This window comes from Schistocerca americana, chromosome 4 (assembly GCF_021461395.2).
Source record: "Schistocerca americana isolate TAMUIC-IGC-003095 chromosome 4, iqSchAmer2.1, whole genome shotgun sequence".
NCBI classification, from domain to species: domain Eukaryota; kingdom Metazoa; phylum Arthropoda; class Insecta; order Orthoptera; family Acrididae; genus Schistocerca; species Schistocerca americana.
Genome location: NC_060122.1, coordinates 799,254,384 through 799,273,136, shown reverse-complemented (window position 1 = coordinate 799,273,136; position 18,753 = coordinate 799,254,384). Strand labels below are relative to the sequence as shown.

Sequence of the window (18,753 nt, the reverse complement as noted above, 5' to 3'; positions counted from 1 at the left end):
TCCACAGTCCATGTCCGGCGCGACGCTTTCCTGCCATGGGCGCCTGCATCACATACGAGTGGTTCTGGAATTCTCGAATTCCAGCCCGCCATGTGATTCCTTACTGACACGAATCACGAGTGCGACACTCGGTTGGGTAGTGACTTTTGCAGCCGTCGTCTCACTTTTCGTTACAATCCGCTTTAACGACCGCCCGTCACGATCATTCAACCCACACTTTTGTCCACCTTGTGAGTTAGCGGATTTTCTTTTTCCGCTTTCCTAGTATGCGGTACCATAGCCAGCCGGTGTAGCCGAGGGGTTCTAGGCGCTACAGTCCGGAACCGCGCGACCGCTACGGTCGCAGGTTCGAGTCCTGCCTCGGGCATGGCTGTGTGTGATGTCCTTAGGTTAGTTAGGTTTAAGTAGTTCTAAGTTCTAGGGGACTGATGAACTCAAAAGTTAAGTCCCACAGTGCTCAGAGCCATTTGAACCATTTTTTTGAAGCACCATAGGAGCACCAACAATTTGACCACATTCTGAGTTACTTAGCTCCGACATAATGCGTTCACAACTGTACAGAGTACTGTTTTGACTACAACGAACACCAAGTCTTGCGGGTGTTCCACTTGTTTTGTGAGACGCTATGCTACACTGAAGCGCCAAGCCACTGGTATAAGCATGCGTATTCAAATACAGAGATATCTAAACAGGCAGAATACGGCGCTGCAGTCGACAACACCTATATAAGCCAACAACTGTCCGGCGCAGTTGTTACATCGGTTAATTGTGCTACAATAGCAGGTTATGAAGGTTTAAATGTGTTTGAACGTGGTGTTATAGTCGACGCACGAGTGATGGGATACAGCATCTCCGAGGTAGCGATGAAGTGGGAATTTTCCCGTACGACCATTTCACGAGAGTACCGTGAATATCATAAAATCGGTAAAACATCAAATCTACGACATCGCTGCGGCCGGAAAAAGATCCTGCAACAACGAGACCAACGACGGCAAATGTGTCAATTCCTAAGGGACCAAACTGCTGAGGTCATCGGTCCCTAGCATTACACACTACTTAAACTAACTTATGATAAGAACAACACACACATCCACGCCCGAAGGAGAACTCGAACCGAGCGGACACTCCGCGCGGCGACTGAAGAGAATCGTTCAGCACGACAGAAGTCAACCCTTCCGCAAATAACTGTAGATTTCAATGCTGGGCCATCAACAAGGATCACCGTGTAAGCCATTGAACGAAACATGATCGATATGGGCTTTGGGAGACGAAGGCCCACTCGTGTATCCTTGATGATTGCACGACACAAATCTTTACGAGTCGCCTGGGCCCGTCAACACCGACATTGGACTTCTGATGACTGGAAACAAGTTGTCTGGTCGGATGAATCTCGTTTCACATTGTATAGACCGGATGGACGTGTACGGGTGCGGAGACAACCTCATGAATCCATGGACCCTACATGTCAACAGGGAACTGTTCTAGCTGGCGGAGGCTCTGTAACGGTGTGGGGCGTGTGCAGTTCTAGTGATAAGGGACCTCGATACGTTTACGTACGACCCTGGCAGGTGACACGTACGTAAGCATCTTGCCTGATTACCTGCATTCAGCCATGCCCATTGTGCATTCCGACGGACGTGGGCAATTCGAGCAGGACAATGCGACACCCCGCACGTCCAGAATTGCTACAGAGTGGCTCCAGGAACACTTTTGAGTTTAAACACTTCCGCTGGTCACCAAAATCCCCAGACATTGTTTACCATATCTGGGATGCCTTGCAACGTGCTCTTCGGAAGGGATCTCCACCGTCTTATACTCTTACGGATTTACTGGCAACCCTGCAGGATGCATGGCGTCAGTTCCCTGCCAGCATACTTCAGACATAAGTCGAGTTCATGCCACATTGTGCTGCACCACTTCTGCGTGCTTGGGGGGCCTAAAAGTATTACACTACTGGCCATTAAAATTGCTACACCACGAAGATGACGTGCTACAGACGCCAAATTTAACCAACAGGAAGAAGATGCTGTGATATGCAAACGATTAGCTTTTCAGAACATTCACACAAGGTTGGCGCCGGTGGCGACACCTACAACGTGCTGACTTGAGGAAAGTTTCCAACCGATTTCTCATACACAAACAGCAGTTGACCGGCGTTGCCTGGTGAAACGTTGTTGTGGTGCCTCGTGTAAGGAGGAGAAATGCGTACCATCACGTTTCCGACTTTGATAAAGGTCGGATTGTAGCCTATCGTGATTGCGGTTTATCGTATCGCGACATTGCTGCTCGCGTTCGTCGAGATCCAACGACTGTTAGCACAATATGGAATCGGTGGGTTCAGAAGGGTAATATGGAACGCCGTGCTGGATCGCAACCGCCTCGTATCACTGGCAGTCGAGATGACAGGCATCTTATCCGCATGGCTGTAACGGATCGTGCAGCCACGAGTCAACAGATGGGGACGTTTGTGAGACAACAACCATTTGCACGAACAGTTCAACGACGTTTGCAGCAGCATGGACCATCAGCTCGGGGACCATGGCTGCGGTTACCCTTGACGCTGCATCACAGACAGGAGCGCCTGCGATGGTGTACTCGACGACGAACCTGGGTGCACGAATGGCAAAACGTCATTTTTTCGGATGAATCCAGGTTCTGTTTACAGCATCACGATGGTCGCATCCGTGTTTGGCGACATCGCGGTGAACTCACATTGGAAGCGTGTATTCGTCTCCGCCATACTGGCGTATCACCCGGCGTGGTGGTATGGGGTGCCATTGGTCACACGTCTCGGTCACCTCTTGTTCGCATTGACGGCACTTTGAACAGTGGAAGTTAAATTTCAGATGTGTTACGACCCGTGGCTCTACCCTTCATTCGATCCCTGCGAAACCCTACATTTCAGCAGGATAATGCACGACCGCATGTTGCAGGTCCTGTACGGGCCTTTCTGGATACAGAAAATTTTCGACTGTTGCCGTGGCCAGCACATTCTCCAGACCTCTCACCAATTGAAAACGTCTGTTCAATGGTTGCCGGGCAACTGGCTCGTCACAATACGCCAGTCACTGCTCTTGATGAACTGTGGCATCGTGTTGAAGCTGCATGGGCAGCTGTACCTGTATACGCCATACAAGCTCTGTTTGACTCATTGCCCAGACGTATCAAGGCTGTTATTACGGCCAGAGGTGGTTGTTCCGGGTACTGTTTTCTCAGCATCTATGCACCCGAATTGCGTGAAAACGTAATCACATGTCAGTTCTAGTATAATATATTTGTCAAATGAATACCCGTTTATCATCAGCATTTCTTCTTGGTATAGCAATTTTAGTGGCCAGTAGTGCAGTCAGTCAAGTGTATGAGTTTCTTTGGCTCTTCATCGTGTATTCATGTCATAATCAATGCAACTGCTGAAGTGCTGGTTTTAGGGACGTTCGCGTCACGTGGGGAGGAGCTGGTGAGTACGGGCCACGTGCCGGCAGGCGGCGGCCGCACGCGGATGCGCGCCACGTCCACGTCCGCCGGACCGCGTCCATTGTTCCAGCGGCACCTCGGCACCTCGGCGCCCGCCGGCGTTGCTATTCGCCGCGTGGCGCCTCCAGCCAGCCACCCACGCATGCGGGCGTGCGTACCTGAGCGCGCCCGGCGCTTTCCGCGGCACGCCGAGGCCGCGGCGGGCACCGCGCTGACACGCCCCGCCTCCTTCGTGCCTTCGGACGTCGCTCCTGTCGAGAGATATCGAAGCCTCGTGATGTACGTGTTTCCTCCAGGAAACCGTGTGGGACGATCCAGAGAAAAGGAATGGCTCGCTTTTATCATTTTCGTTCTGTCATTCAAGATCAGATCTCGTGGTCTCCGACAAATACCGGCTTTCTATTTTTGAAATGACATCTCAGATTTTCAGCCAATAGGTATTGTTAAAGCGTTGAAGCGCTGTAACAAATATGTCTGAAAAGGCCGGGCGCAGAATCACATTTGGTGGCGGGAAGGGGGGGGGGGCGTATGTGAGCTAGGAACGAGGAGTAGAACGTTTTCGGTTTAGCACGAACCAGCGCCCGTTTGTTCAGCCATTCGAACATCTGACTTGCTGTAGCTATACTGTAGTAATATCTGCCGTTCCGCAAGGTAGTGTCACACGCCCTCTGCTGTTCCTGATTTATATAAATAATTTAGGTGATAATCTGAGCAGCCCCCTTAGATTGTTTGCCGATGACGCTGTAATCTATCGTCTAGCAAAATCATCATCAGACGATCAATTCCACTTACTAAATGATCTAGCGAGAATTTCTGTATGGTGCGAAAAGTGACATTTAGCACTAAACAAAGAAATGTGCAGGGTCATCCATATGGGTACTAAAAGAAATCCTATAAATTTGGGTATACGATAAATCGCACAAATCTAAGGGCTGTAAATTCGACAAAATACCTAGGAATTACAATTGCGAGCAACTTAAATTGGAAAGACCACATAGACAATAATGTGCGGAAGGCGAAACAAAGTCTGCGCTTTGTTGGCAGAACACTTAGAAGGAGACAGCCCACATTACACTTGTCCCTCCTCTGCTGGAATATTGCTGCGCGGTATGGGATCCTTACCAGGTAGGTCTGACGGAGGACATCGAAAAAGTGCAAAGAAGGGCAGCTCGTTTCGTGTTATCGCGCAATGGGGGTGTGAGTGTCACTGATATGATACGCGAGCTGGGGTGGCAGTCACTGAAACAAAGGCGGTTTTCTTTGCGACGAGATCTATTTACGAAATTTCAATCACTTACTTCCTCTTCCGAATGCGAAAATATTTTGTTGACACCCACCTACGCAGGCAGAAATGATCGTCATAAAAAAATAAGAGAAATCAGAGCTCGAACGGAAAGATTTAGGTGTTCCTTTTTCCCACGCGCCATTCGAGAGTGGAATGATACAGAAGTAGTATGAAAATGGTTAGATGAACCCTCTGCCAGGCACTTAAGTGTGAATTGCAGAGTAGCCATGTAGATGTAGATTAAATTATCAAGTAAATTTTGAACGACTAAGAGGAGCTGGCGAACAGACAAATTATGCGAATCGATTAATCCCCTTTGCACAAATTTTAATTGGGCTGAAATTAATGCCCAGCCAATGACAGCATTTCTATGTGCGCCGTTCGGATTTTACGTGCAAAATCATGCAAAAACACGTTTTTTCTAGTATGTTTTGAAGCACGGCACTTCTATACCTTAAACTTGCTCGGATTAGTTCAAACTTTACACGACGGTAGATAAATGCAAAACATCAAAACCACTTTTCTTTATTCAACCGTCTTTATCCGTTGTGCAAATACGATCATTTAAAGTCGACCTTCATGTAGTACGTAAAATTCTTTTTTACTTTAATTGAATGCACGAAAAAGGGAGAATAAAATAAAATAAAAAAATTGCATTACGATTAAATTGAAAGCTGGCCATCAAAAATCAATCTTCATTCTGAATTGACGTCCAAAAAACACGTTTCTTCTGAGTTTTCTTATGCGCCACACTTCTATGTTTCAAATTTGTGCTAGTCGGTTCAAATCTTGTGAGAAGGTAGGCAAATATATGCAATTAATGTTCGTCCCGTTGGTTTGTGAAAGCTTTATCAGTTGCCACGATATTAGCGACATGATGAAAGAGAATAAAAGAAAGCCAATAGTGGACCAGTCATCGCCCGAGACAACAAAAATCTACATCGGTTGCCAAGCTACGGCGGTCTAATGCCAAAATTATGGTAAAGTTAGGAACCAAAATGAAAATGCTTCTATCATAGCAAGAAAAAGCGATTATATCATGGGCAGAGTTAAAGCACTCCGTCTTCAGGCCACGAGTGGCCTACCGGGACCATCCGACCGCCGTGTCATCCTCAGTGGAGGATGAGGATAGATGGGGCGTGGGGTCAGCACTCCGCTCTCACGGTCGTTATGATGGTTTTCTTTGGCCAGAGCCGCTACTATTCGGTCGAGTAGCTCCTCAATTGGCATCATGAGGCTGAGTGCACACCGAAATATGGCAACAGCGCATGGCGGCCTGGATGGTCACCCATCCAAGTGCCGGCCACGCCCGACAGCGCTTAACTTCAGTGATCTCACGGGAACCGGTGTATCCACTGCGGCAAGACCGTTGTCTGTCCTGGGCAGAGTTAGGAATGTGAAGAAGGGGACAGCTTCAAATACATTTAAATCAAAACATCTTGACATGTTAGCGGTTTCATACGAGTTAACCCCACTTCCCCAGCGTGGTGAGCTCTTCAGGTGCAAGGTGTTGACCAACTGCATGTTCCAATTTATATAGGCTAAGTCCCTGTTTCTGATTTAAGTCTCTCTGAAGCTGCCAGTTAAGTCTAGAAGCTAGTTTCCTTCTTTTAAATCCCTAATTCTGCCCGGGACATATTCGCTCTTTTTTGTGCTATGACAGCATCTTTCCTTCTGTATTATTAAAAATCGGACGTACTTTCAGCAGCGCTGTAAAAACTAACTTTTAACTGGCTGATTGTCCACCGTTTCCCGGTTACATATTTTTATGTCATCCCTTCCCATTCCTGCCTCAAGCGCCGAGAGTTCCATAGGAGCCAGGTGAAAAACCAAGAAACTATGGATTCAACACTATTGTCAGTCTTTCGATTATTTTCACATGTCATCTTCCCGCCTTTCCAGTCCCTACTTCCGGCGATTCTCGGGGCGTCTTACTCCACCTGAATATTTTTCCAGACGTCATATTCGTACCTAGTTCAGTTGAAATAGCTCCAGCCGTTCGAGATTTGTGTGTTCTCAACCTCCAGCCCCAGAAATAATACAGCTGAGTACGTCTGAAGCCGGAGGTAATTTTCTTCTATTGCTAAATTGTATATGTACCACGTTTGGTTTAAGTTACGCCAGGCGTTCCAGAGCTACGTTGGAACACAAGCAATAAATAAAAACATATACATGGTAAGACAGCTAAGAAAGGCCAGCCCAAGCAAATTTAGTAGGAGTAAATACACGTTGGTACGGTTTTCGTTAATCTTTATTGGAAAATGTGGCTAATTTTCTAATGTACGCAGTTAATTGGTTCAAATGGCTGTGAGCACTATGGGACTTAACTGCTGTGGTCATCAGTCCCCTAGAACTTAGAACCACTTAAACCTAACTAACCTAAGGACATCACACACATCCGTACCCGAGGCAGGATTCGAACCTGCGACCGTAGCGGTCGCGCGGTTCCGGAGTGTAGCGTACGCAGTTAATTTTTAACGTTTACATACTCGTGTTGTAAGGGAATAAATTTTAAGTGAAAATTATATGCATCACATGGTTGTTTCTAAGGCTTCCTTCTGCGACAATTGTTACGTAACAAGTTTTATTCTCTTTTCCCCTGCCTTCAGCATCCTGCGAATCAAAAAGGTTGTTCAGCAGATGTTTTTTCCATTACTGTTAAAACGGTATCACAGATGACTCTGCAAACATTTTACATAAATAATACGTTAGTATCCTTTGATTCGTATAGAGTTAAAATGTGGTTTGATGGCTCAGTGAAGATGTTCCATATACAGAGGCCGTGTGTCGTGTGTTTGAGCCCCAGTTTGCCCTTGCCCTTGGGTTCTTCTTCTCTCTCTTTCTCTCTCTCTTTCTGGTTTTTTTTGTCGTTTCTTACACATTTGTTTCCCTCAACACGAAATTCTTTGCTTCAGCAGGAAAGAGTTGATTACACGACCCAGTCATCTCTCGCTCCAGAGAGATTCAAAGCTGTACTATACGAAACGGTAAAATGGGACTTCTCACGACTTCAGACCTGATTGATGATTTAGCGTCTAGGGTACCGCTTATACCTGTTACATTCCGTCGGAGGATGACACGTACCATCCATTTGAAAAGTAAAGCCGATGGACAGGAAAGAAAATTCCGGCACTATACGTGTGTTCCAAATTTCACCTGTCGCACCGCGTCGCCATTATTTTGACCTCCACCAGAACCGGACAGGAAGAGTAATTGGAGGTTTTCAGGAACCATCAGCGTCGCGCACAGAGAAAGCCGAAGCCCAGTGCCGGACCGCCAGCGGGGGCGGCGGTGGGTAGGACCCGCTTGGCGGCCGCGCGTGCTCCTCCCACGCACGCGCGCACGCACTTTCTCACGCGCCGCAGGTGAGCCGTGCTTGGAACGCCTCCCTCGGCCGTATCGCGAGATGATCACCGCTTGTGCCGCTGCGGTGCGTTGCCTGGTGTCACCTTTGCTTGGCGTCGAGGAAGGTTCGGAGGTCCCATCCAAAATAGCACACGTACTTCACAAGTCAAACTTGTGGGTTCCAGCAACGTGATGTGACGAATTTGGTGGCTGCAAACGATTCCAGATCACTGGTCCGGGAGTTGATTTGTGCTGTCATGTTTTGTAACTATGTGCAACGGCTTATACTGATAAATCAAAAACATGTCTTCATAGCTGAGCATTTGTTTTATAAACAACTCACGTAAGGTACTCATGACTGACATCGCACATGTTTTTACACTGTCGTCAACCTACATTTGGTTGCCATTCACAAAAATTAAAAATATTGCACGTCTCTATGACCTACTGTAACATAACTGGTTCCAACAAACAGCTGGGTTGATGTACCGTCACCGCACACAACATTACGGTAAGATGCTTCACTTTAGGAGATGTCGACGTTTTGGACCTTCTACAGAAAGTATAACAATGATTCCCAGGTACCAACATGGTCACCCACACTAATAGAGCGGCCTGAAGATGGTTTAATGTAACACCGAAATGGGTTGCCCATGAATAAAACCAGTAAATGTAGCAGATGGTGCTGTGCTTCTTACATATTAAGTCACTCTCAAGTGATGCATGGAGTGTATCTAAAACGTATTTAAAGGAACCCTCTCCCCGCCATTTTAAGGAATGTGATGTCACAAAATGAAGTACAAAAGTATATTTAATAATAGAACTAAGGTGCCTGAAGGCTAGGACTATTTTCATTTATATAAGTACTGTTTTAAAATGGTTTACATATTCTTCATTAAATTTTTTGAGTGTATATAAAAGTGGTAGCAAACATACTTGAGTCCACTGTTATACCCTCAAACCTGTCAGCCATGTTAGACGGAGAATTTATGTATAAAATGTCTCTATTTACGGGGCTTCTGTGCTGATTACAACACTCCCCTTAGATTCTGCGAGTCTGTAAATTTTCCGAAGCTACTGGGGATTTAAAATTCTGTTTTATATTCTAGTAATTTTAGTTTAGCTGATGCGTTCGGATAACAGTTGTATGTATAAATCACGATCTCTTATCTTCCATGCGCTGAATAAATGTTACTTTTCAAAACAGTCATTTAACTGAATTTAAATGCACACAATATCTCGCCTAAACAAGTCTGTGTTTGCAATGCAAATGATGTCACTAATAGGAGATATAAATATAAAAAACTGGCATATTTTGCTTATTTTCATTCCATTATGTCATATGGTATCATATTTTGGGGTAACTCCACAAACTGAGAAAAATTTTTTAGAGTACAGAACCGTATATTAAGAGCAATGTGTAGTGTAAATCCAAGAACATCGTGTCGGAACCTATTCAAAGAATTGGGCATACTAACCACAGCTTCTCAGTATATTTATTCCTTAATGAAGTTTGTTGTAAATAATACATCTCTTTTTCCAACTAAGTGCTTAGCACACAGTATGAATACTAGGAATAAAAACAATATACGTAAAGATTTAAAATCACTTACTCTTGCCCAGAAAGGAGTCCAGTATTCAGCAACGCATATTTTCAATAAGTTACCAGCAACCATTAAGAGTTTAATTTCAGACAAGGCACAATTTAAACATAATTTAAAAGAATTTTTGGTGGCCAACTCCTTCTATTCCATCCATGAATTTCTCAACAAGTGCAGTAGACCATTTTACTGAAAATTTATTATACTTTAATTTTTGACAATACTTGGTTGTAACAGTACCGTGTGAATGATGGATGTATGGAAAGTAGATGTAAGTCTTAAGTTTGTAAAAAGTGGAAGTTTAATTTTAACTCTTGTACATAATTGTACTGTTCTTGACCGAGGATCATTGAAATGAATACTTTGCTTTAATTTTTGACAATACTTGGCTGTAATAGCCAAGTAACTAGCTACTGTGTGAATGATGTATTTAATGAAAGCAGATGTAAGTATGAAACCTGTAAATGTTAGAAGTTTAATTTTCATTCATGTACATAATTTTACTGTTTATTGACTGAGAATCATTAAAATTAATGAAACTCAAGTTTTTCTAATTACATTTGTGTAATGTGTTTATCCGACATGTTACACACCCAGGAGGATCCCCTCTTCTGTCGGTCTATGGAATGAATAATTCATACAATCTTTAATCTAATCTAATCATTTATTCGTATACGGAACAGTTTCGGAATTAAACGAGTTAGTCTCCATGAAACCAGTTGCTATCGCCTCTCAGTTCACGGCAGCAAAATGTGTGGTGATGAATTACATTGGTTTCAACATCTGAAATATGGATTTACTACTGGCACTCTAAAACACAATTTTTGAAGGATAGTATTGTATCAACGGAATCAGCAGCAGTCAGCAGTATTGTACTGCTTTCATAAACACACTTATCACCCAGAACGTTATGACCACCGACATTTGGCACGGATAGCAACGGCGACGCTTCGTGGCATGGAAGCAATGGAGCCCTGATAGGTCGCTGGAGGGAGTTGGCCCCACACCTGCGCACACGAGTCACCTAATTCCCGCAAATTCCGGGGAGATGGGCGATGAGCTCTGACGCCACGTCCAGTCACATCCCAGATGTGTTCAGATCTGGCGAGTTGGGGGGGCCAGCACATCAACTGGAAATCGCCACTGTGTTCCTCAAACCACTCAATCACACTCCTGGCCTTATGACGTGGGGCACTGTCTTGTTGAAAAATGACACTCATGTCAGGAAACATGAGCGCATGAAGGGATGTACGTGGTCTGCAACCAGTCTACGACACTCGTTGGCCGTCGGGTGCCTTGCACGAGCTCCACTGGACCCTTCGATGTCCGCGTGAACGTTCCCCAGAGCATAATGGAGGCGCCGCCAGCTTGTCTCCGACCCGCAGTACAGTTGTCAAGGAGATGGAAGACGACGGATTCGCCCCTTCCCAGTGGCATGATGAAGGAAGTATCGGGATTCATCAGACCACGCAACGCTCTGCCACTGCGCTAACGTCCAGAGCCTATGGTCACATCCCCATTTCAGTCACAGTTGCCGATGTCGTGGTGTTAACATTGGCACATGCATGGGTCGTCGGCTGCGGAGGCCCATTGTTAGAAGTTTTCGGTGCACTGTGCGCTCAGACACGCTTGTACTGTGCCCACCGTTAAAGTCTGACGTTAGTTCCGCCACAGTTGGCCGCCTGTTCTGTTTTACCAGTCTGGCCAGCCTACGGCGTCCGACATCTGTAATGAGGAGTGGCCACTCAACCCCACTACGCCTAGACGTGGTTTCACCTTGGTTTCGCCACGTCTTTAAGACACTCACCACAACTTTCCTGGAACACTCGACGAGTCGGGCAGTTTCCAAAATGCTTGCGCCGAGCCTCCGGGCCATCACAATCTGCCCTCGGTCAAACTCAAATAGATCGCACGCCTTCTCCATCTTATACACGGACAGCACGTATACTGATACTATATGCACCGTGCGTGTGTCTAACTGGCAGTCATTCCTCGCCAGATGACGCTGTTATCGCCTGGACGGGTTAATATCTATAGTAGATCGGTGGTCATAATGTTCTGGGTGAACACTGCTTGGCTATGTATAGAAACTGAAATTCACATTTTATAAATTTTTGGTTAGGTTCGAAGAGTTTTTTGTCAGGTGTCTGGATTCACTTTGCCTTGGTAACCGTTTATGAAATCATATCTCTTTTTTTTTTGTCATCAGTCTTCTGACTGGTTTGATGCGGCCTGCCCCACGAATTCTTCTCCTGTGGTAACCACTTCATCTCAGAGTAGCACTTGCAACCTACGTCCTCAATTGTTTGCTTGACGTATTCCAATCTCTGTCTTCCTCTACAGTTTTTGCCCTCGACAGCTCCCTCTAGTACCATGGAAGTCATTCCCTCACGTCTTAGCAGATGTCCTATCAGTACCATGGAAGTCATTCCCTCACGTCTTAGCAGATGTCCTATCATTCTGTCCCTTCTTCTTATCAGTGTTTTCCACATATTCCTTTCCTCTCCGATTCTGTTCAGAACGTCCTCATTTCTTACCTTATCAGTCCACCTAATTTTCAACATTCGTCTGTAGCACTTTATCTCACATGCTTCGTTTCTCTTCTGTCCCGGTTTTCCCACATTCCATGTTTCACTACTGTACAATTTTATACGCCAGACGTACATTCTCAGAAATTTCTTCCTCAAATTAAGGCCGATATTTGATATTAGTAGGCTTCTCTTGGCCAGGACTGCTCTTTTTGCCATTGCTAGTCCGCTTTTGATGTCTTCCTTGTTCTGTCCGTCATTGGTTATTTTACTGCCTAGGTAGCAGAATTCCGTAACTTCATCTACTCCGGGACCATCAGTCCTCATGTTAAGTTTCTCGCTGTTCTCATTTCTACTACTTCTCGTTACCTTCGTCTTTCTTCGGTTTACTCTCAGTCCATACTCTCTACATATTAGACTGTTGATTCCGTTCAGCAGATCATGTAAATCTTCTTCACTTTCACTCAGGATAGCAATGTCATCAGAGAATCATATCACTGATCTCCTTTCACTTTCAATTTTAATTCCATTCCTGAACCTTTCTTTTATTTCCATCATTGCTTCCTCGATGTACAGATTGAACAATAGGGGCGAAAGGCTACATCCTTGTCTTACACTCTTTTTAAAATGAGCACTTCGTTCTTGGTCGTCCACTCTTATTATTCCTTCTTGTCTGTTGTACATATTGTATATGACCTGTCTCTCGCTATAGCTTACCCCTATTTTTCTCAGAATTTCAAACATCTTGGACCGGTTTACACTAAAGAAAGCTTTTTCCAGGTCGATAAATCCTTTGAGCGTGTCTTGATTATTCTTTAGCCTTGCTTCCATTATTAACCGCAACGTCAGAATTGCCTCTCAATGTGTTCGCCAACAGCAAGAGAAAATAAAGCACTCCTATCACATGTTATAAACCACACGTTGCACGAGCTAAACACGTGTCGAAACTTGCAAGAGTAATAATAAAAACGTTTCGCAGAGGGCAAGAAAAAGTCAGCAACCCGCTGGTTTACCAGGGGTGCGAAACCACACGCAATAAGAATACTGTAAAGCGCTTTTTATGAAAATACTTTCACTTTTGTTAATTTGACACGTACATGGTTGTATCTGTGTTAAGAAAATAATAATTCTAGCAAAGATTTTATTTCTGGTAAATAGAGCGTTAAGTAACAGTAATTCTACGAACTGATATGCATTGGAATGAATATGTAAAAGCAATAGCAGAGAAGGCGAATGAAAAACTCAGATTTTTTGCGAGGTCTTTGGGAAAGAGCAGTTTATCTAAACAAACCTCGACAACAGACATCGAAAAAGACAGAGAAGCTTATGTAACTTAGATGGAAATCTTTAGAAGTGAAGGCATATGATTCTCTTGAAGCCGTGTCGGTTAAGTTTAGAGGACCCCTATTCGAGGTACACTGTACAAATTTTATGGTTTTTCTTGGTCAGAGCTAATGAGAATAAGATAAGAGAGAATAGTGCTCATATGGCAGAACAGCATTTCCTCCAGTCCTTACGAGAATTGGATAGGGCTGTGAGTGATGCAGAACACCCACTGCTATACACTCCAAGAGTTGAAGAGTATAAATGTTGATGCAAACAGTCTGATCTGATAGGTATGCCCATTTTGTGATAAGAGGGTTTCAAACATAGTTTTGCGGGTGCCTGTATCTGCCATCCTCGAGAGACCTAATGGCCTTGTGTGCTTTAATGTTTGTTCGTCACAATTGAGACTGCAAAACATATGCTGTCAGCAGAAAGTCGTCAGAAGAGCGGCGAGAGTTAACCGATGACTTCTTACCGTACTAACCTTTAAGCTACACTCAACAACGTGAAGTCCCCCTTGAGTCAAATGACACACAGGCCGGTTAAGAAATCCGACGGGGCAGACTTTACGGAGAAGATCGAAAGCGAAGGTTGTTTCCGAAGTTTTCGATCTTCTATACACTACATACATGTTCATCAACATAATGTATGATTCCATTAGATATTTAGTCGTCGGTCTCAAAAGCTGGGTTCTACCACACCAACGAAACTCCCCTCTTGCATATGTATTGACAAGCAAAGTACCGCAGTTCGAACGGCTAAAACCTAATAAAAATTACGTTACAATACTGTGGAGTGTATTTCCTAACACTGATCGGGATCTTTTATCAATAAAACTCTGCAGCTAAGTACAACCGGTGTCTGAAGGCTAACGAAACTAAAGAAAAGAACGTGTTACAGAGGAAAACAGTGTCATGTAAAAGAAAATTATTACCAACAGGTCCAGAAGAATCATAAATAAAGTATTATTTCCGAGGAAGCACAAAACTTGCTTGAAATAATATAAATATTGACACATGCACTTCTTAGATAGTCAAACAGAAGATTCTTTGTTGTATGTTCTCTCATTGTTCGTCACCGAAGGCCAAATGTGGTCTTTCAATGCATTGATAAAAATACAGCGAAATGAAATAGTATGCACACTTGATAAGGAGGAAGTGTGAACGTACTGCATCGTTTTCGGTTCATCCGCACTACAGTAGAGCAATATCTAAAGCTCAAAGTGACCACAGTATCTAAATATTTGCTCCGAAGTGTTCCAGTCCGCTATTTGCACAGCGAAAATACGCGCGGTATACGTTCTTTTTTTTATATTTTTTGTACAGACGATAAAAACTACCGCTCCGATTCAGAGTTGTTGTGAAACGTTAAATACACACGTATTTCAATTTTCATACGCGCTGGTAGAAAATGCTCCATGAAGCGGTAAGCTGTAACTACGCTTGCAAATGCGAACAGAACATTTATCTTCTGGTGAATAATTTATGAAGGGAGACTGTGTACCTCTATATGAAAGCTTGTACAATCGGTCTCTAACTTTCCATGGTGTAGTTTTGCAGGATGGAATGTCGTGAAAGACACAAGAGAGCCCTTCAACAGAGGTAGAGTTATTGTAGATGAAGCGCAGTAGCTCTTCTGTTGCGTGGTAAAGCAACGAGGTACCGTAACTGACATTTTATTTTCTTCCCAACAGAGAAATATTAGCGGAAGAAATAGAGAACGAATACGCTTAGAATTGTTGGTTGAACACCCAGCGAATAAAATAGTGAGTAATCCTGATATGCAAATGAGTGGCTGGTTTACATTTATGTAGAACATCAAATTTAGTACGAACGTTATCTCGATTTTAAGTGCCATAAAGTTCGTTGCCCGGAGGATGCTGAAAGGGCCGCATGTAAATAAATGTTGACACGCATCTGAATATACACTGTTCCACTAACTATAAAACAAAGTTGTAACACTGACTTCCATTAAAACCTTACGAGGTGCTCATGAGTCACGTCTTATCTGACGGCGCGTTTTATTGATCTTAAAAGTTGTTCAAAGTGGCAGTCCGAGAGTGTGACGACAAAACTTTACTGGGGGACCACCCGCCGCCCTTCAGTTAACGTTGAAGTGCCTGTCCTCGGCTTGATGTATGAGGTACTAGAGGCTGTTGAAAAGCCTGTTTTGGTCCCGCTCTCTTGAAAAGAATCACGTAAAAAACAAGTGGGGCCCACCGACAAAAGACACAGAATGTAGACGCTGCAACCAGACATCCTAATACTCGAAATCCTGGAGAAGATGCATAAGCTACATCGACAGGCAGGCGAACATCTACCCACAACAGGTCGGAGTAAAAAAATGTGGATGATTGCGCACTGTACAGTGGCTTACAAAAGATGTACATGAATGCAGGAAGCCTAGGAGATTTTGTGGGGCTGTAAAGAAGGATTGCAATTAGTCGGCGCTGCTGCGTGTCTTGTTAACGGGGGAAAAAATCAGTGGAAAAAGTCAGAAAAATTCGGAAAAAATATGAAATTGTAAATTGGACGGGTAGTAAAGTTGAGTTTTCCAGAGAACGTAGCACTGCTGGCTGAAAGTAAGGAAGGGGTAGTCCCATTACTGAATGGGATAGGCGGAAGCCTTGCTAGCGACGGCGACACAGATATGATATTTGACTACCCCGCTTGTGAGGCTGTCTGCCATGCAAAAGACAGCAGTTCGATTCCCGCTACAGCCAGTGTACTTTCCCTGGTGGGAGGACTGGACTGGGCTACACTCAGCCTCGTGATATCGACTGAGGAGTTACCTGACCGAGCAATAGCGGCTCCTGGTCACGAAAACTGACAACGGCCAGAAGCGCGGCGTGCTGACCCTACGACCCTCCATTCATCATCCAATGAAACCATTGGCAGAGGATGACAAGGCGGCCGGTCGGCACCTATTGACCCGCCAGGGCCTATGGACCGTATTCGCGTTACAAACAGACGATGAAAACAGTTTGAAAATCAAACTGAATTTACTTTTGTTTCACAAGCTGCGACATCGTCGCGAAAAAACAGTGACCCGTATATGTAACAAGTTTCCTTTAATTTACGTCTATGGTCACAAACATTTTATTAATAGATTACCGGTTTCGGTCTTTAATAACCATCATCAGATCTGTTTCATTAAAACAAAGTCCTAATGTACTGCAGCCATAGTGGCATCGTCAAATGTTACATGCGGAATCAGCACCAGCATCGTCAAATATATATAAATAACATCAGATGCACGAGTCATGTTGTCAGTGGTACTCAAAACACTGGTACTCTGAGCGATTGCACAAGAAGCGTTAGCTGACAGTTTCCTAAAGGTTTACAACCGATGCCAGAAATATGTTGTAGCTGATGGTGATTACTCTGAAGGCAAGAGAAAGTATTTTATTTCTATCTCCTCCTTCCTTTATTTTCTGAGGTTATTCATCTAACTTTTCAGATGTACCTTGTAGTTTAGATTCCATCAGTAATCATAGACATTATGCTCTCTCGGGGTTACACGAACAGACAGCGTGATAAAATGACGACTAGAGGTATGGTAACCAGAGCTAATAAAATTAGTCCTACACAGGTGACAAGAAATCAATGAAATACCCGGCGTGTGCCCCTCCCTTGTACACGATGACAGGTATCTATTACAGCGACGCCGTCCTAGTGTACAGGCACAACAATAAAATCGATGCGACCGCCAGCCGGCAGAGAAATAACCCAAAGGACGAACGAATTATAACGCGCGCGCGACTTGTCGCCTGCTGTAGACCTGTCCACGACACAGTGGGGCCCGGGCGTGCTGACGTATGGCGGTGCCGAGCACACAATACCACATTCTTTAACCGGATGTGGGAGATGTATTCAGAGGGAAAACGAAACGTGTTAAGAGTTAAGGCGGCATAACTCACGGCGCAGCTGGCCGGCTTTGACGAGGACCAGGTGGGAGGCCGCGCCCAGATCCACGTGGCCCAAGCGTGGACCGCGTGCTCACGGACCGTCCAGTCTCCAAGAGCTGAGCCCGCGTCACTGCCACCTGCTGTAGCGAGCTGCCGTTGGCATTAAAAAAAAAAAAAAGGTCCAGTTCCCGCAGAGACTACAAATATCTTCGTGACCTCTAGCAAACTGACCAGGAAAGTTCCATCTGACTGTGATAGACTGCTTAATGCGCTGAAAGAGAGAATGTTCAGCTTCAACGTCTCGTCGACAGATACCACAATACAGACCGACAATCAACTACAACTGCGAAAAGATGGAGAAGGAAATGGGCCACGTCCTTTTCAATAACCTGAATCAGCAAGTGGACACTTGAACCCCGCCCCTCCAGAATGCGAGTCCGGAGCTTTAAAACCTGCCCTCAGTACAATGGGCAAGGAATCTCCAATAACACGACGTTACCAACATTATGTTTGCAGCACATCCCACAGTTTCTGAAGGGTACGTACCATACAATCCGTGCAGTTGTAATTTTTCCTCGTATATATATGTAATTATGTAGTTATGTAGTTCTCAATTCGTTCGAGCAATCAATCATTCATAATAGGAAACACAATCATAACTCAGTCACTCAAAATGATTCAGAAATTTTACTTGTTAGAATGAAATCAGGCTATGATTCTTCTTCTCTGCATGCTCGTGCTTTGCGGCAGCCTGCTAATCTGTACAAATCAAATGCCTCGTAATTTTGGGAGCGTTGTATAATCAGTCGGGAAACCTCAGGTCAAGCGGATATTTGGCTTTGATGAAGTTGAACCTTCCGAAGAAGTAATGGAGCTCTTGGATTATTAAATGCAGGTTCGTATCCCGTCTTTCGGAAGTTCCCTTCTGATTAACAACTACGCAATATATCGATGAATATCATTAATTCTCAAATGCCAAATACACACCTTTTGTATGAAGGAGCAATATATATATATTTCCCTTTTAATCGTACAATTTCGTATCAGTTATCTTTTGACATAAATCTCAATATTCCGATTACAATTCTTCAAACAAAGCTCAGGCTAATCGGCACGAAGACCATCTCGGAAGCTTTTTTCTAACAACCACCAGAGAGAGTACTACAAAGAATAATTATGCGCTCATGGCATAGCTATTGTATGAAACTACTTAGCGCATGGATTCTGCGAGTATGAAGATAGAAAATTATTAAACGTCATTCAAGGGTAGAATTGTATCAGAATAAT

The 18,753-nt window shown here is 44.3% G+C and overlaps 1 protein-coding gene and 1 pseudogene across 1 annotated transcript in view; both read right to left on the bottom strand.

Annotated features, from left to right (window-relative positions):
• LOC124613812 (headcase protein-like) overlaps positions 1 to 18,753 on the bottom strand; it is a 202,763-nt gene that overhangs the window by 110,675 nt on the left and 73,335 nt on the right. The gene's annotated exons all lie outside the window — the stretch shown is intronic.
• LOC124614111 lies at positions 6,016 to 6,133 on the bottom strand (annotated as a pseudogene).